The 16,019-nt window shown below is 47.3% G+C and overlaps 1 protein-coding gene across 2 annotated transcripts in view; it reads right to left on the reverse strand.

Annotated features, from left to right (window-relative positions):
* The window catches only part of Smad9 (SMAD family member 9), a 40,959-nt gene extending 27,965 nt beyond the window's left edge, over positions 1 to 12,994 (reverse strand). Inside the window, exon 1 of one of the 2 annotated variants that reach the window (XM_048424683.3) lies at positions 12,853 to 12,994. The gene's annotated coding sequence lies outside the window, so the exon portion shown is untranslated. The remainder of the gene's footprint in view (positions 1 to 12,852) is intronic. The other variant, XM_085682546.2, reaches the window with a different exon arrangement.
* Between the last annotated feature and the right edge of the window lie 3,025 nt (positions 12,995 to 16,019).

The following is a 16,019-nucleotide window of genomic DNA, read 5'->3' on the forward strand; positions in this document are numbered from 1 at the left end:
ACTGAACAACTGTAGTGTTTTTTTCATAACAGCAAACATTGCCGCTGTGACATTAAGCAATCCATTGCCACCCCACAGATTGAGCCATATGGTCCCATCTGTTTCTAGGTTCTATTTCAGCACAGCTACTTCGGGTCAATAAAGGAATTGCTGACCAGAGGATGCAAACGTGTCTCTCACTGCACAACTTTGCAAATCATCAATGCATCGTCTACATAAACAGACAGGAATCTGATGGTGATGGGAATCTGCTCTGCACCTCATGGCCCTGGTGACGATTTCAAACAATGTGTGAAGTGTACACACATTCTCTAAATTGCGTTATTCCGGGATTACCGGGCACTAACCACTCTACTTAATCCTCAGGGAAATGTATAATCATCACCTCAGCCAGAGACTCTGAATCCCTTGCGCACAGAACTTTGCTTCAGGTTTGATCTTCCTCTCAACAACTAAATGTCAGTGAGTGTCTGCGAAACCCATTGCAAGGGACACCCTTGCAAGCCAGCTCAGATATCACAAGCCTCTGTGGCATCCCCAGATGCTATGCATCCTGCACACATTCCCGTGTCACTTCTCTAGCGAAAGGCAAAGTTTTTCATGGGCGGTGATTATCTTACCCATCGGTAGCATTCAACCCATGTACATAATCACTGACGTAATGATAACACCAACTGTTGGTGTCAAAACACAACGGATGCTCAAAAAATATTAACGACTGGCTCTGGCATATTCTTTATGCAGGAGCCCCTTGTTTGAACACCTTTGTTGCCAGCTGCTATGATGACCCAGCTCCCCTCACCACACGTGTCTCCGTTCCTAAGGAGGGAAGACAACAGTTTGTTGCTGTTGTTGTTGTTGTTGTTATTGTTGTTGTTGTTGTTTTGGGTTTAGGTTTGCTTCTGAGGGGAGAGTTGGCAGCTGAAGACATCTTAGTTGTCACAACTAGGGAAGGAAGATGTCACTGGGATCTATCTATTGGCTAGAAGCCAAGGATCTTGTTAAATGTCCTATGATGCAGAGAACAGCTCCTAATGGAATGATCTGGATCTAACAGTCAAAAGAGTAGAGCTGAGGAAGCCCTCACTGAGACTTATTCTTCAACGGCAGTTGGCTCAACCTTACTCTTATTACCGCCCCCCCCCCAACCTATTCTTTACAAAATCTCTCACTGCTGATGGTCCTAATTAATTATGTCTGATATTTATTTTTGGCTGTCTTTAGGTTTGGGGGTGTTTTCAGTTGGACTTTCAGAAAAAATACCCAATATATCAATACTTTACAAGAAGAAATGAAACCAGGTTTTAAGAATTCTTGATGTTGCCGGGAAGAGAGGCAGTCTGTGAATTCAAGGTCAGACTGTCCTACAAAGAGCGTTCCAGGACAGTCAGGGCTACATAGTGAGACCTTGTCTAGAAAAAAACGAGAAACAAAACAAAAGTGGAGAAAGCACTTAAACATTTACTTCCCTTCCCTTCCTTTCCCTCCCCCTTCCTTCCTTGTTTTCTTTTGAATAAGAGTGTTTTTGTTGACTAGGCTGGCCTTGAACTCATAGATTTAAATGACCCTTCAGCCTCTCAGGTAACTGGAACTTGGCAGGTCCCTCCACCCACCACCCCCAGCTTTAAATACACATTTCTTCAAGGAGGATACAAGGCGACAAATGAGCCCAAGATGCATCAGCATCACCAGGAAGACACAATCAAAACACAGAAAGGGATGGCTTCTCCCTGGCAGAACTGCCACTACCAACAAAAACGGAAAGTACCTCAGTGAGCTGGGGCTCAGAGGCTTCAGCCCTGTGGGTGGGAATGGAAAACGACTTGACCACTACGGACAAGCTTAGCCGCTGTTCACAGAGTTACCATGTGACAACCAATCCTAGGTGTGCACCCTAAGTCAAAAGCAAGCACTTGGAGTTCATGGCAGTTGGATTCACGATGGCTGAGAGGTGGAAACCAATGAATGTCCATCAAGAGATGAATGGGTAAACAAAGGTGGTGCACACCCTGGAGGGATCTAGTTTGCTGTCACAAGCAGGGAAGAGGCTGGCTGTGTAATGTGGCTGAACCTTGGAAACACTGCTTAGCGATGTAAAACAGACACAAAGGATGCTAAGAAGTCAACCTGTGTGGAATATCTGCAGATTCATCAAGACAGTACACAGAAGGGAGGTGACCCGAGGGGGACCGAAGGGGAATGGGAACCACTGCTCAAAGGGCATCAAAATTAAGTTTGAGAAGAAACGTTCTGAAGTAGGGCAGTGGCTACGGGTTCATTGTATGAGTATGCTTAAGGCCACCAAGCTTAAAGTCAAAAATGGTTAAATGGTAAACGTATATTTTTTTATCATGGAAAATAAAGAGTCCATTCCAAGTGTCAAACAATATGCTCTGTTACCCTTCAAGGGCTTTTCTCTCCCCCTCTCTGCCAGAATTAGAAATGGTTTTTAATCAATATTACTTCTTGTAAAATAACGTGTCATGGTTTCGTCGAAATCTGAATAGCCGATGACGGAAAATGCTGAGGAATCTTCTAGATAACCGGTCCTGTGGGCTAATCCCTCTCTGAAGCTGCTCTCTGAGGGACAGTCCGGCTCGGGAGCCCTGGCGCTCTGCCTGCCCTTCAGAGCCTTTCCTCCACTAAATGCAGATTCATGTAAACATATCAATTTCCTCTGAGGGCGGTGGTTTGGGGTTTAGAGCAAAGTACCGTTTTAAAAATAACATTTGCTTCAACACCGAGGGAAGGAGGAATTACGCACTGAACCCCAGAGAGTCATTTTTTTTTTTTTTAATGAGACCTGCTTTCTATCTCAGAACCGACTGGCAGCAGCTTTATAAGGCCTCAATCAATAATGCTCAGCCTTTTCTTCTCCGTGTCAGTTTGCCTTATGATGCAAACTCTAAAATTTCAACCAGGGTTGGAAAGATGGCTCTGGCAGAGGACTTAGGCTCGGTTCCCAGCATCCACCTGTCAGCTCAAACCATCCATAACTCCTGTTCCAGGGGCACCAATGCCCTCTTCTTGTCTCCATAGGAACTGCATGCATGTGGTGCACAGACATACATGTAGGCAAACAGTCATACATATAAAAAATAAATCTTTGAAAAATGTTTTCCAGTTAAAATAATATATTAAGAACATTCCTAAAACAACTCTATGTATTCGGGGGCGGGGGCAGAAATACATATTTCTTCTTGGAGTAACAGTTTGATGTTTACAGTTGCCAATAGTATTTCAGAACCTCCAAAACATCATGGGAAGATCCACGCAGTCTGAACTTCATTCTTTCATGAAACTGACTCTATGATCTCCCCTGAAACAGAATAACAGAACTGACCACCTGAATATATTACGGGTTCAACCCAATTTACATTACACTACACAATTAAGTACAAGAATATTTAAAGCTCATTTAAAAACACACTTTGAATTTTTATTTGTATTTACTTATATAGAGATTGCGGTTATTTTAATGCTGAGTTTAATGAGGTTGTCCGGTGACCCCTAAGCTTGCTGAGCGGAGGACTGGGAGGGGAAGCGGAGATTCCCGATTCCCTTGCAGGGGCCGGGTATGAAGTGTGCAGCTGCTGGTGCTTAGCCACCCTTTGCCAGGTGCTGAGCTGGAACACGTGTGGAGCCAGTAAGTCCCGGTCACGCACGTGCAAACCACACTGTCTTCCTTTCCCCAACCCCACATTCAAGAGGGCACCAAATCCTGATGTCCAGTGCAACTATTGCTGCAGCCTCCTAATGTTTGGATCCCTCAGTGGATCCCATTCCTCATCCGCAGAAGCTCTGCCTGTAGACCATGTGTCCCTTTGCTGTGACTTGGCAACACAATGGGATCACCATTGTTTCTTTAGTTTGGGATTAAAAGGGCTACATTTGCACTGATTGCCACCCTGCCCCCGGTTTTTACTCTGAACTATCTACTTTACGTATTTTCTAACAAACACAGTGAAGCCGAGTGTGCACTGATGTTTTTTTTTTTTAGCTTCGAAAGCTCTTCTGGCCTCCTCACTTGTATTTCCAGCTTCAAGGCTCCCTCTGCTCCTCCTTCAGGAAGCCGCCTTCCTGGAAACCCTCCCCAGTGGCCTTCAGGTGGCGGCGGCGGTGGCAGCAATGAACTTCCCTCCTACCCACTGGGCTCCCACAGCATCTTCACCCCTGTCTTTGTTAAAGGCTGAGAGTCTCCTTAGAGTCATCACCATGCACCTGGCATGCGAGATGTCATCAGCAAATGTAGAGGGAGAGAAAAAAGTCCAAGTCCAGTTTTATCAATGACACGAACCATTGCTTCATTAAATCTCATGCAATCAGTACAGCCTCCACCCTAAAACTCGTGGCTTTGCTAGTTTCATACAATACATTTCTTTAAAAGGCAGACTTATATAACACATACAATTACTTTTGGGCATTTGCATTTAAGACTTTATCTGCTTCAAGTGGTACTATACAGAATACTAACTTCAAAGTGAAGCCCTGTAAAGGCTTAAATGGCTATAAATAGGATTTTAATGTCTTTAAACAGATGTGTGTGTGTGTGTGTGTGAGGGCGATGGAATCATTAATAACTCACATGAGACAGTATGCACCTAGAATCCTAGTGCTTGGGAGTCTGAAACAGGAAGATAGCGATTTCAAGACCAGTCTGGCATCATAGTGACACGTTGACTCAAACAAACGAATCGCTAATGAACCATGTGATGGGTGCTATCCTGGGAAGCTTGGAAGTGATGGCGCACCACTGTCAGAACACCTGATCTGCTGGTGTGTCCGTGTGGCCATTAGAAACGTGACATCACCTCACACTGTCTTCCCTGTCCCCCTAGTTAGCCTTCCTAGTCCAACCCCTTAAATGTTCTCTTTTTGCCCACAGGTTAAATTTAAATAGTTCTTCCTTGTCTAAGGATTAGCTCTGAATCCCTGTCCCCTTCTCCCCACTATATCCCATACCTCCAAGCAACTAGGGAAGATGAGGAAGGGAGATGAAGGCAGAACCTAAACTTGGGCAATCAAGGATGACCTGCGCCTCTACTAGGGCTGAGTGGCTCAAGACGAGATGTAGTTCCTAAACTCTACAATCTTTTAGTCGTCCCAAGAAGGCCGACTAGGAGGCATCGATGGGCACAGACGAAAGGCCTTTATCCAGCTGTCAGCAGAGATGCCTGGCCAGATGCCTGGGGAGGCATGCTTCAAACCTCCCTGCAGGATATTCAAACTCACTCTTGAGAGTGTAGAGGTCACAGCAACAAACCATAGTGATCTCCAGAAAGAAGCAGTGAACCACACCATTCCCCTGCCTCAGAGTCCTGACATTCTCACAGGGATTTCTACAAAAATCTCTCTTCTTTTCAGACCTCCTAGTTTACTCGTATTTATAGTCTCGAACCTGGAGGGGCTGGGAGCTCATATACACAGCGATGAAGTTCTACCCAAGAACAATAGAAAGAAACCCAAACAGACCGCAACTGGACAGGGCATTAATGAATCTCACTGTCTGGGATTATAACAATATTTGTTTATTTCTACTTTAACATGTATGAATGTTGGCCTGCTTGTATATCTGTGCACCACATGCATGCAGTGACCACAGAAGAGGGCATCAGATCCCCTGAAACTGACGTTACTGATGATTTTTGAGCTGCCAAGTGGGTGCTGGGAATTGAAGCCAGATCCTTGGCAAGAGCAGCCGGAGCTCTTAACCACTGAGCCTTCTCTTCAGCCCTGTTACTATCCTTAACATTTTTCTTTATTCTTGTAATTTCACACATATAGACAAAGGAATAAGATCACATATGCCTTCCACTTCCCCTCCAACATGCCTCATAACATATCCCCTTTTCAACTCCGGATCTTTTTAACATAACCCACTAAATGCTGCTAGTGCTGCCCACAAGTTCATGGGTACAAGGTCATTCACTGGAGCATGGGAATCCCAGGAGTGGTCACATTTCCTAAAATGAACGATTCTCCTTCCCTCAGATACTATCTACTGCCTGTAGCTCTTTAGTAAGGGCTGGGGCTCTGAGATCATCTACTCTATACACGCTGGGATTTCAGTGGGCTTGACCTTGTGCACCGCAGACACCGTGAGCTCCTGAGTCCAATAGCCATGCCATTTCTAGAAAACCAGACTTTTACAGCACTCTGCCCCATCCTGTGATCTTAGATTCTTTCCATGATGGTCCCTGAGTCTTGGTGTGTTTGTACAGTAGGGGGTTAAATACAGATATACTGCTCAGAGCTGAACCCTCAGTCCCTTATTCTCAGCACTTTGATAATTCCTGCATCTCGACATTGACTGCGGCCCACTGCATAGATAGATAGATAGATAGAGAGATAGATAGATAGATAGATAGAGAGATAATTGGTAGATAAATAGATAGATAGATAGATAGATAGATAATTGGTAGATAAATAGATAGGTAGATAGATAGATAGATAGATAGATAGATAGATAGATAGATAGATAGGGCAATTGAAGCCTTGTTTCTTACACGGTGGGAGCTAATGTTGTCTGCCTGGGCAGCACCATCCTTCAGAAAACAATGACAACCCAGGCAAGGATTCAGAGTCTACCTATCCTCTGCTTTGTGGTAGGATATTTGGCCTCTCTCCTTCACACTTCATTATACATTAATGAGCTTGTCTTTTTGTTTGCTGAGACTCAGAGAGGAAAGAGTTGGCATTTCGGGGGAGCAGGGAAAGAGCAGGTAATTTTAAAGCTAGGACGTTCATACAGTCGGGGCAGTGTGAGGCTTAAAAGGGTAGGGAGGTGAGCCTCTAGAAGTAGATTGCTAGGTGTCCCCAGGAGGCAGGATCTGTTTGGCTTGGCATTAGCAGAGTCCAAGGTTCCTGAGTCACAGCAGGGTCTTAGACTGGCTGAGGAAATACCTCAATAACTGTCTGGCCTGTTGGCTGTCACAGAACGTGTTTGTAAGGGGGCCCACGAGTGATTCGTGACTCCCAGGGGTGATGAGGGACGATGGCAGGGAAGACAGAGCAGAGCCCAAACCAGCAGCCGTGAAAAAGGACTGCGAGAAAATGTGCCATGTGCACAAGATTTTAGGTCCCACGAGCCTGTCTCTCGACATGTTTTTTGTCACCCTTCTCTGTTGTCTAGTGGCAGCCGAGCTTCATTCTCAGGAGTGTGAATTGGCTCAGGCGTTGGTCATGTACAAAGCTCTGAGGACCTGAATGCTTCCCTGTGGTGTATTGACTAATCGCGTGTTTGCTCAAACTGGCCACCAGGTGCTGGCTGTGTTTGTGAACAGCTGGCACCTGAGTGTTCAGAGACGTGGCCGGCTCGTTGCTTTTTATTGTGATTGTATCTGAACCGCTGGTAAAATATTCTGTGTAAAGTGTCTGGTTTTTGAAAAAAAGAAACAACAGACTTTTTTTTAATGTTGATTTTTAAATGTGAGAATTTTGTAGATGCAGCTTTCGCATGCCAGCGTGCGGGGTGGGGGGTCGTGTTGATACTTTTCAACTTCATTTACCCTATAACTACTGAATCCAAATTGCTTATGAGACACTGCCCCCCCCCAACAGTCAGAGGATGGGGACATTCCACAAAATAAGAAACAACATAATAAATAAAATTCTGGACTCTGCAGACAAGTTCACAGGAAGCAAAGGAGAGCAGAAAGGCAGATGCCAGAATAGTACTCCAGGGAAGCTGTGGAGACCAATCCTGAGCTAGGACCTGGTCAGAGAGGCCTTATTTCTGTCAATCAATCAATCAATCATCAGTCTATCTATCTATCTATCTATCTATCTATCTATCTATCTATCTGTCAAATCATTTGTCTGTCTATCTATCCATCTATCTATCATCTGTCTGTCTATCTATATTACCAATTATCTGTCTATCTATCTATGTACCAATTATCTATCTATCATCTATCTATCCATCCATCTATCTATCTATCTATCTATGCAGTGGGCAGCAGTCAATGTCGAGATGCAGGAATTATCAAAGTGCTGAGAATAAGGGACTGAGGGCTCAGCTCTGAGCGGTATATCTGTATTTAACCCCTACTGTACAAACACACCAAGACTCAGGGACCATCATGGAAAGAATCTAAGATCACAGGATGGGGCAGAGTGCTGTAAAAGTCTGGTTTTCTAGAAATGGCATGGCTATTGGACTCAGGAGCTCACGGTGTCTGCGGTGCACAAGGTCAAGCCCACTGAAATCCCAGCGTGTATAGAGTAGATGATCTCAGAGCCCCAGCCCTTACTAAAGAGCTACAGGCAGTGGACAGTTCCTGAGGAAAGGAGAATCGTTCGTTTTAGGGAATGTGACCACTCCTGGGATTCCCATGCTCCAGTGAATGACCTCATACCCATGAACTTGTGGGCAGCACTAGCAGCGTTTAGTGGGTTATGTTAAAAAGATCCAGCTGAGGCAGGAGGATCACTGTAGATGTGAGACCAGCCTGGGACACAGCAAAACACTATTTAAAAAAAAAAAAATCCCTGCATGGAAAGGAGAGGGGAGCATGAAGTCCCATCCCTAGCTGAGGAGGTCTTGAGTGGCAGCTGATACACAGATTCAGGAGAGGACCAGTCAGTTTGCTTTAAAGGTGTGGCCCTCCATAGGTCCATCCACTCCAGTGGGGACCCCGCGTCCAAGAGTGTGGGCAGCACAAACCGGAGACGATGGGTTAAAAAGACAAAGAGGACACAGAGTTGGGTGGGTAGAGAGGTGAGGGAGGTCTGAGAGGGAGGGATGAATATGATCAAATCACATGTAGGAAATTCTCAAATAACTGAGAGAGGGGTATATGAGAGAGGGAGGGGGCAGAGAGGGGCAGAGAGACAAAAACAGAGAGACAGAGAAGAAAGCAAGGCAGAGAGAGTGAGGCAGAGAGGGAAACTGACAGAAAAAAATACAGAGAATTGGATGGAGAGGGGAGGAAAGGCAAGCAGAGGAGAGAGAGAGAGAGAGAGAGAGAGAGAGAGAGAGAGAGAGAGAGAGAGATTTCATATTTAGCATTTTATTGGCAACTCAAAATGATTAGAAAAACAACAGAGCTATGCAAATCGCCTTGGCATTTATCTCATGGGTTGCACTCGTTCCCTTTAAATTAAATATGGGCTGCAGAACAAGGGCTTTCCCTGCCGTGACCTCTGCAGCTCTCATCCTGGGCACATTCACAATCCCTCTCTCAATATCCAGGACCTCTGATTTACAGCAAACTGGATTTCAATTTTAAAATGCACTCTCTTGGATTCTTGTGAAGTTGATTGGGAGTTAATTAGGGCTTTCCAATTAAAAAATGTACAATTACATGTGTCTTTTAGGCCTGACATTTACACAGATTCTAGTTCTCCCACCGCCGTGCATTAACTGTTTGGGTTTGCTGATCAGAACTTGGTGGATATTAAATGCCCTTTAGCACCCGGCTCTGACAAGACCAAAGCTCAAATCAAATACACACTAAGACATCAGCCATTTTGATGTGGCTTTGGAGGGAGGGGCCATCAGTTGATTGTGTTGGCAATTTTTTGTTAAAGTCATATTAGAGTTTTATTATGGTGGTTGTATTAAAACCTGGATATTTTTTAAAAAAAATAGTGAAAATAATACGGAAAAATGTTAATGCAGTAAGAGTTATTATGGAGTTTTCCTGACTATAACGCTCAGCTACAGTATTCTTGGGGGGAAGCACGGGGTGGGGCACCGGGGGTGGGCTGAGCTCAGACTGCTTCCCCCGTCTGGGTTGACGCTCACCACTCCTCCACAACTCCTCAGCTCACTTCAACACCGGCTTCTCGAAAGATCGACCTAGTTTATGGGTGAAGTGCTTTTATAGATTTTATTTCAGAAGGGAACCACGGGTTCAATAAAGAGAGTTTTTCATTTAATTAATATTTATTGACTGAAGGCTGAGCCGAGCACTGCAGTCAGCAGTAGAGGAACAAGAAGGGCACAGGAACCCCGGTCCCCTTCTGTAAGGATCACCTGAGGGGGGCGGGGCGGGGGGAAATAATGATAGCGCAGGAGATGCAAAGGGCTCCTAGAAAGACACGCCCACCACCACGCCCACCCCCGCGCCCACCCCCGCGGAGAGCTGAGAGAAGCCCCTGGAGGTAGCACAAGAGCAGAGGCCACAGAGGGGAAGGCATCCTGGGCCTGAGCCTAAATTCAAGAAACAGGCAGATGAGAGGGAAGCCTGGGGATGCATGCAGAGCAGGAACTCACTCTTGAATCTGCAGTGAGACGGGAATTCTGGAAGAGGGAAGCCCCTGTGAGTCAGACAAGGGGGTCTGGGGTTCCGCTGCTACCAGGGTGAAGAGGTATCAAGATGAACACAGTTTTCACAGCCCCGATGACATCTAAGGCTGGCAATTATCTTTAGATCCTAACGATCTTAGCTGGCACAGACCTGCTTTAGAGGAACATTTGCCTTTAAGGGCTAGTTCATTGCCAGGGTATATTTGCTTATTTTCACTCCGTCCCTATTCTTACACAGACACAGCACACCACTGCCTGCTCACGCCACCAAAATGCGGATGTATTCGTGTGCCACCCTTGATTTAGGATGGCGTTCCAATTCACTAGCAACAGTCACAAAGGAATACACACCCACCAGAGCAGAAGTACAACAATTTGAGGAGAGTCACGCTTTCAACCTACAACCAGTTCCTTGGTTTACTCTGCATACATCCCTGCTCCCGAGTCCCTAAAAGGGCTCACGGAAATAAACAGGAGTCTGCTCGAAGCTTTGTTGAAAATGTTAGGACTTAACGTCATCTGTTTTGAAAAATAAAAACCAAGAACACTTATAACCCTGACCTTCCCACCACCGGGGCATACCCCTGGATAAGTATGATTTAGAGCGTATTAAAGCAGCCCATGATGAAACTGTTTTCTTGTAGTAGAGGGAAGGTCAGATACCATCAGCTGCCTTAATGATGCTGTGGCTGTCTCTCTCCAACTGAGCAAAGTACAGAGCACTCCCATTCATCAGAATTCAATTATTTGTGAAACTAATATCAAATTGTTTTATTTGTGTGAAAAAAATGATTTCTTGGGTTGTTTTTTGCTTTGTCTGTCTGTTTGTTTTCCCCCCTCTCCCTCCAATTCGATCAGAAGGGATACACAAATTTACCACTCATTCAGGGCTTCGATATCTGTAAAGTTTCCTCTAAAACAGAATGGAAATGCTTTTCTTCCTGCATCTTGGGTTATCAGAGATGCAGTAGCTGATCCTGGTGATTTGCTCATTAACGATGAAATATGCAAAACAGGAGGAAAATATTTGATAAAGAAAACACCAAGTGTCTCCTGCTTAAAAAGGCCTGGCAAGTGCTTAAGGGGTTAACCTTAATTTGTCATTGATTTTTTTAGAACCCACTACTGGTAAGTGAGCTAGCTGGGCCTAGACTTTGCAGGCATTCTCCTAAGCATAGCTCAAACCTGGGGGGGGGGGCCGAGGGGGGACCGGGGGGACCCACCCTGACAAACCCAGTCCCTCAAGCATAAACGTGGGGGCTGGCAGTGTCAGGACAGATCCAGCAAAGGCCGGCTTGCAGGAAGTTGACTTTCCATGAAGGAGCCTTACCACTAGAAGCTATTTGCAGAAATATTATTTGAAGCTTCGGTAGTCTTATCATATTTTAAATGTTCTTTGTTTATAAACTACCACACCGGTTTCTTATCTGTGATGTCCTTGGATTACCAACCACAGACTTGAAAGTGAGCCAACATCGTATTCCCCAGGCTTCCTACAAGCAGAGCGTTGAATCCTGGTCAGTTGCTGTAGAGTGTTTGGGCTGTATTTTTACTTCCCTTTTAAATATAGATGAACAGTTTCTAAATGCAAACCTCCTAGGGCATTCCCTCTCATTGACAGGCATGCTAGGACATGTCACAACCACAAATATTCCCGAGGAACTGCTTAGGAAGGGGCATCATTAAAGGGCCAAAGACCTTACCGTTATCCTCTGCTCTCCCTGCTAGCTAAATTTTTACAGGAAACCAGCAAGCCACCACACCGTCATTGTAAACTGGGTCCACTAAAAGTAATTCCTAGTGTTCCGTGCCGTGCATTCAACCGAATTACATACAATTTGCTTCCAAAACGAGATCCACATCATTTGTAGGTTATTTCTCAAGATTACCAGTTCTAGCCAAGAAATACCCCAACGGAGGACCTCAAAACTATCATTTTCAATTGCCACGGTCGGAGGGAGAGAGGGAGAAGGAGCAAGAAGACGTGTGGCGATTAGCCACCCGTATGAAGGCTCCCCACGCTCCTCCTCCCCATCACAAGGCCGGCGTCAGTCAGTCGCCTGCATCTGTCCCCACCTCGCCCCCTCCCGTCTGCGCAGTGCTGGCACCCAATGGTAGGCCCAGGAGAAGACAAACACAACCCAAGCGCTAGCTACAGACACTTAACATTCCTAACTTTTTTTCTCTCTCTTTCACTGTGTGTGCCTCAAAGGTAAGCAGAGAAAAAAAAAATATACAGAAGTAAGAAATAAGCCTTCATTTCAAGAGCGCCCTGGAGTTTTAAAATCTCCCCCAGACTACCTTACATACACTCACACTCCCCTCTACTGTCCCCACTCCCCAGCAAAGGGCTACTTTCACAGCTGGGTTCCAGGGCGCCTGTCCGCGGGTGCAGGACAGTGTGCATCCTTCTGCACTCCGCCCACGCGGATCCCGCATCCCTGCCCACGCGTCCCCAGGGATGAGTCCTAGGTGCTCAGACTGCCGCGGAGCCCTCACACACTACACACGCCACCCGTGCTCCACTGAGAGCCAAGCCCCACGCCCGAGGACCTTAGGGACCTCCCGAGTGCCCACGCTCGCTGCATGGCAGCGCTTACCTGTCCGTGCGGTGCCACGCGTGCCCCCGCGCACCCGGGCTGCGCGGTAGCTGCAGGGCCCGGCCGGGCGGCGGCGGGACCGAGACAGCGGCTCCAGAGGCGTCAGTCAGGCTGGAGCCTCCTCCTCGGCCGCCCGCGTGAGTGCGCCGCGCTGGAAGGGCGCCAGGCGGCCGTGCGCGCAGCCCCAGCCAGGAGGGGCCGTGCGCCCTGGCCACGCCGCGCTCCCCGCCCCGCCGAGCTACGCACCCGCCCGCCCTGCGCATCGCGGTTGCAGAGGGCTTTCAGGGCCAGCGGGGTCCCCAGGTCATCCCCGGAAGTGTCCTCCCCACCTGGAACCCAGGCAGCGGAGGGAGGGGGCCGTCCCTCTGAGAGGCAGACAGGACCACCAACCGTGCTTGCCAGCCGCGCTGAGTCCTAGTCCCTGGAGGCCACATTTACTGGCTGGCTGTTCCTTATCTCTGTATCCGAGGCATGACTTGCCTGGCACCGGCCCAAGAAAATCTGACTGAGCTGAGTGGCGAGTGGAGTTTCAAACCAGTCCTGTAATGGTGTGGGCTGTGATTTCTTATTCAGTGTATAATACATACTATCTAATCTTCTCGAGATATACATCACGGGCACAAGGAGCCTTTTTGTCCAGCGGCCTGGCTGTCCCCTAGGTCGACTGCCTCTAAAAATGTCACTTGGGAAGCAGCACCGGTGTGCTGAGGACTTTTGATTCCCCCACCAAACCGTCCAGGTTTTCAAAGAGACAGAGCATAGGGCCACCTCGGTCAGACCCCTGCATACCTCCTTCAAGAGGCCAGGGCACCTTGGAAACGGAAAGAAAAGTTCTCGGTTGGACTTCTTTTCCTAATCCTAAAACCAGCACTTTCTGGAACATGCTGCTTTTGCAACACCACCCAAGGGTAGCCGAAGAGGGCTTTGCTTAATATATATGGCGGAAGTTGCAATAATGCTTTGACTTCAGATTGAAAGCTGGCCCATATGCCCTACTGCAGGCCAGGTGTTAGGTCTGAGATTGCTCTCAGAGAGAAGAAACCCCGGAATACTGTCCAGCGGTGGGGACCAATGAAAGTCATGGGCTGGATGAGGGGTGTGTTTTGTGCCCACTTTGAGGTGGGTACCTCGATTCTCTGAATTGATAACTTGTGGCTCAGCACACACCCCCCCGAAATGATATTAAAGAAAGAACTGATCCAATCAGTTTCCCCCTTCCACGGGAGCACAGAGTGTTGATGGGCTGGCTCATCCTTCTGCCATGGAGGTTATGAATTCCCAGAATTCTTGGGGTGGGGAGGGTAGGAGTGGGCCATATGTACTCTGCCTTTTCTGGAAATTACTCTTCTTTTTTTTTTTTTAAAGATTTTATTTATTATGTATACAGTATTCTGTCTGAATGTATGCCTGCAGGCCGTAAGAGGGCACCAGATCTCATTACAGATGGTTGTGAGCCACCATGTGGTTGCTGGGAATTGAACTCAGGACCTTTGGAAGAGCAGGCAGTGCTCTTAACCACTGAGCCATCTCTCCAGCCCCCTGGGCATACTCTTTAAAAAGTTAGGGAAACAAAGCAGAAAAACCTGGTGAGGTTCAAGAAAGAGCGAATACCAGCCCTGGGGAAGAGCACTCGTGCTGACTGATTCTTTTAACTGCCTAGTTATGAGAACTCTCATCTCTGATCCATCCATTTTTTGGATCATTTTAATAGAAACATAATTCTCTTCCACCAAAGCATTCTGGTATGGAAACATCCATGAAACCAGAATGTCAGCAGTTGAGATTTGGTGGCAATTCCCTTATGATTTTGGTTAGGGATCTAAATACCACAGCTAAAATCTTCAATTTCTCGGAGAGTATACCTATTGGACAGACTGAGCTCCCTGGGCTGTCCGCTCCTCTGCCCGCATCTATCACGTGCAGGGCGCTCTAGCTGGGCCCTGAAACAGCCCCCAGGTTATGTATGAAAGGCCGGGCCTCCAGCGTGTGGCACTGTTGGAAGCAGGGTGGCACAGTTACAGGGGTTTATTGGCAACGTAAAACTGAAGAGGATATAGGTGCCATGACTCCCTTTCAGACATTCGTGAAGCGGGCAGCCCTCTTTTGTCACATGCTCTGACCACAGAACCAAGCAAGCAGGGCCAACCCCTCAGAAACCACCAGCCCAAGTCAGCTGTCATAGTGACGGAAAGCTGGCTTTACTGCGGATGTCCAGTCTCGGCTCTGTATAGCCTCACACCTCGCGTCTGGCCCAGCTTTGGGGTGGTTCTGCTCACAGCTGTAACTGCGCCCTGCCCACCCCTCCCACTTCTCTGCATGACTTTTATGCAAGGTGACCGAAAACCCAAGAGCAGTGACAGGTCAGAGAGGAAAGATTTCTTTCCCCTCCTGGTCTGAGAAGGGACAGTCCGCGGTGGCGGAGAAAGACCACGCCAGAAGCAGCTTGGGGGCTGTGTGGCTGAAGCCTGAGGCGACTGACTTCACTGCCTTGGCAGGAAGATGAAAGGCCTAGAATGCCCAGCCCTCTATGGTCCATCTGACAGCTATATCCCATTTCCCAAAAGTTTCGAAGTCTCCTGTGCTAGGTACTTTTCTGCTGAGAAGATAAAGCACAGAGCCAAACCAAACTGGAGACGAAAGGGTTTATTTCATCTCACAGGTTACGGGTCATCACGAAAGGCAGTCAGGGGAGGAACCTGGAAACAGGAACTGACGCATGGGCCATGGGCCGTGGAGCTTGGGAGCTCTGCTTACTGGCTCACTTCTTCCTTCCCTGAGCACCTGGTACCGAGACCATGTGCACATAGAGGGCGCCATGATATGATATGATATGATATGATATGATATGATATGATATGATATGATATGATATATGATAAAAGTGCATATCATTCAACATCAGCACACAAGCACAGGTGTCACAGTCGGGCCAGGACGTGGGGAGGCGCCTGTGACAGAGATGGAAACTCCAGCCACCTTGAGAAGTGGGCACGAACGGCTACATCCCAGACTACTGTCTCCACCCTGTCTCTTTGGGTGCTGCCCCCTAGGGGCTGGTCTGGTGACAAAATGTCACCTTCCGTGGCGATACAGGTCACAAAGACAGCCAGGATGCCTACTATGTGCAGAACCTACTGGGGTTTTGAGCACAGAAACCTTAACTGTTA

This window comes from Myodes glareolus, chromosome 20 (genome assembly GCF_982192425.1).
Source record: "Myodes glareolus chromosome 20, mMyoGla1.1, whole genome shotgun sequence".
Lineage (NCBI taxonomy): Eukaryota > Metazoa > Chordata > Mammalia > Rodentia > Cricetidae > Myodes > Myodes glareolus.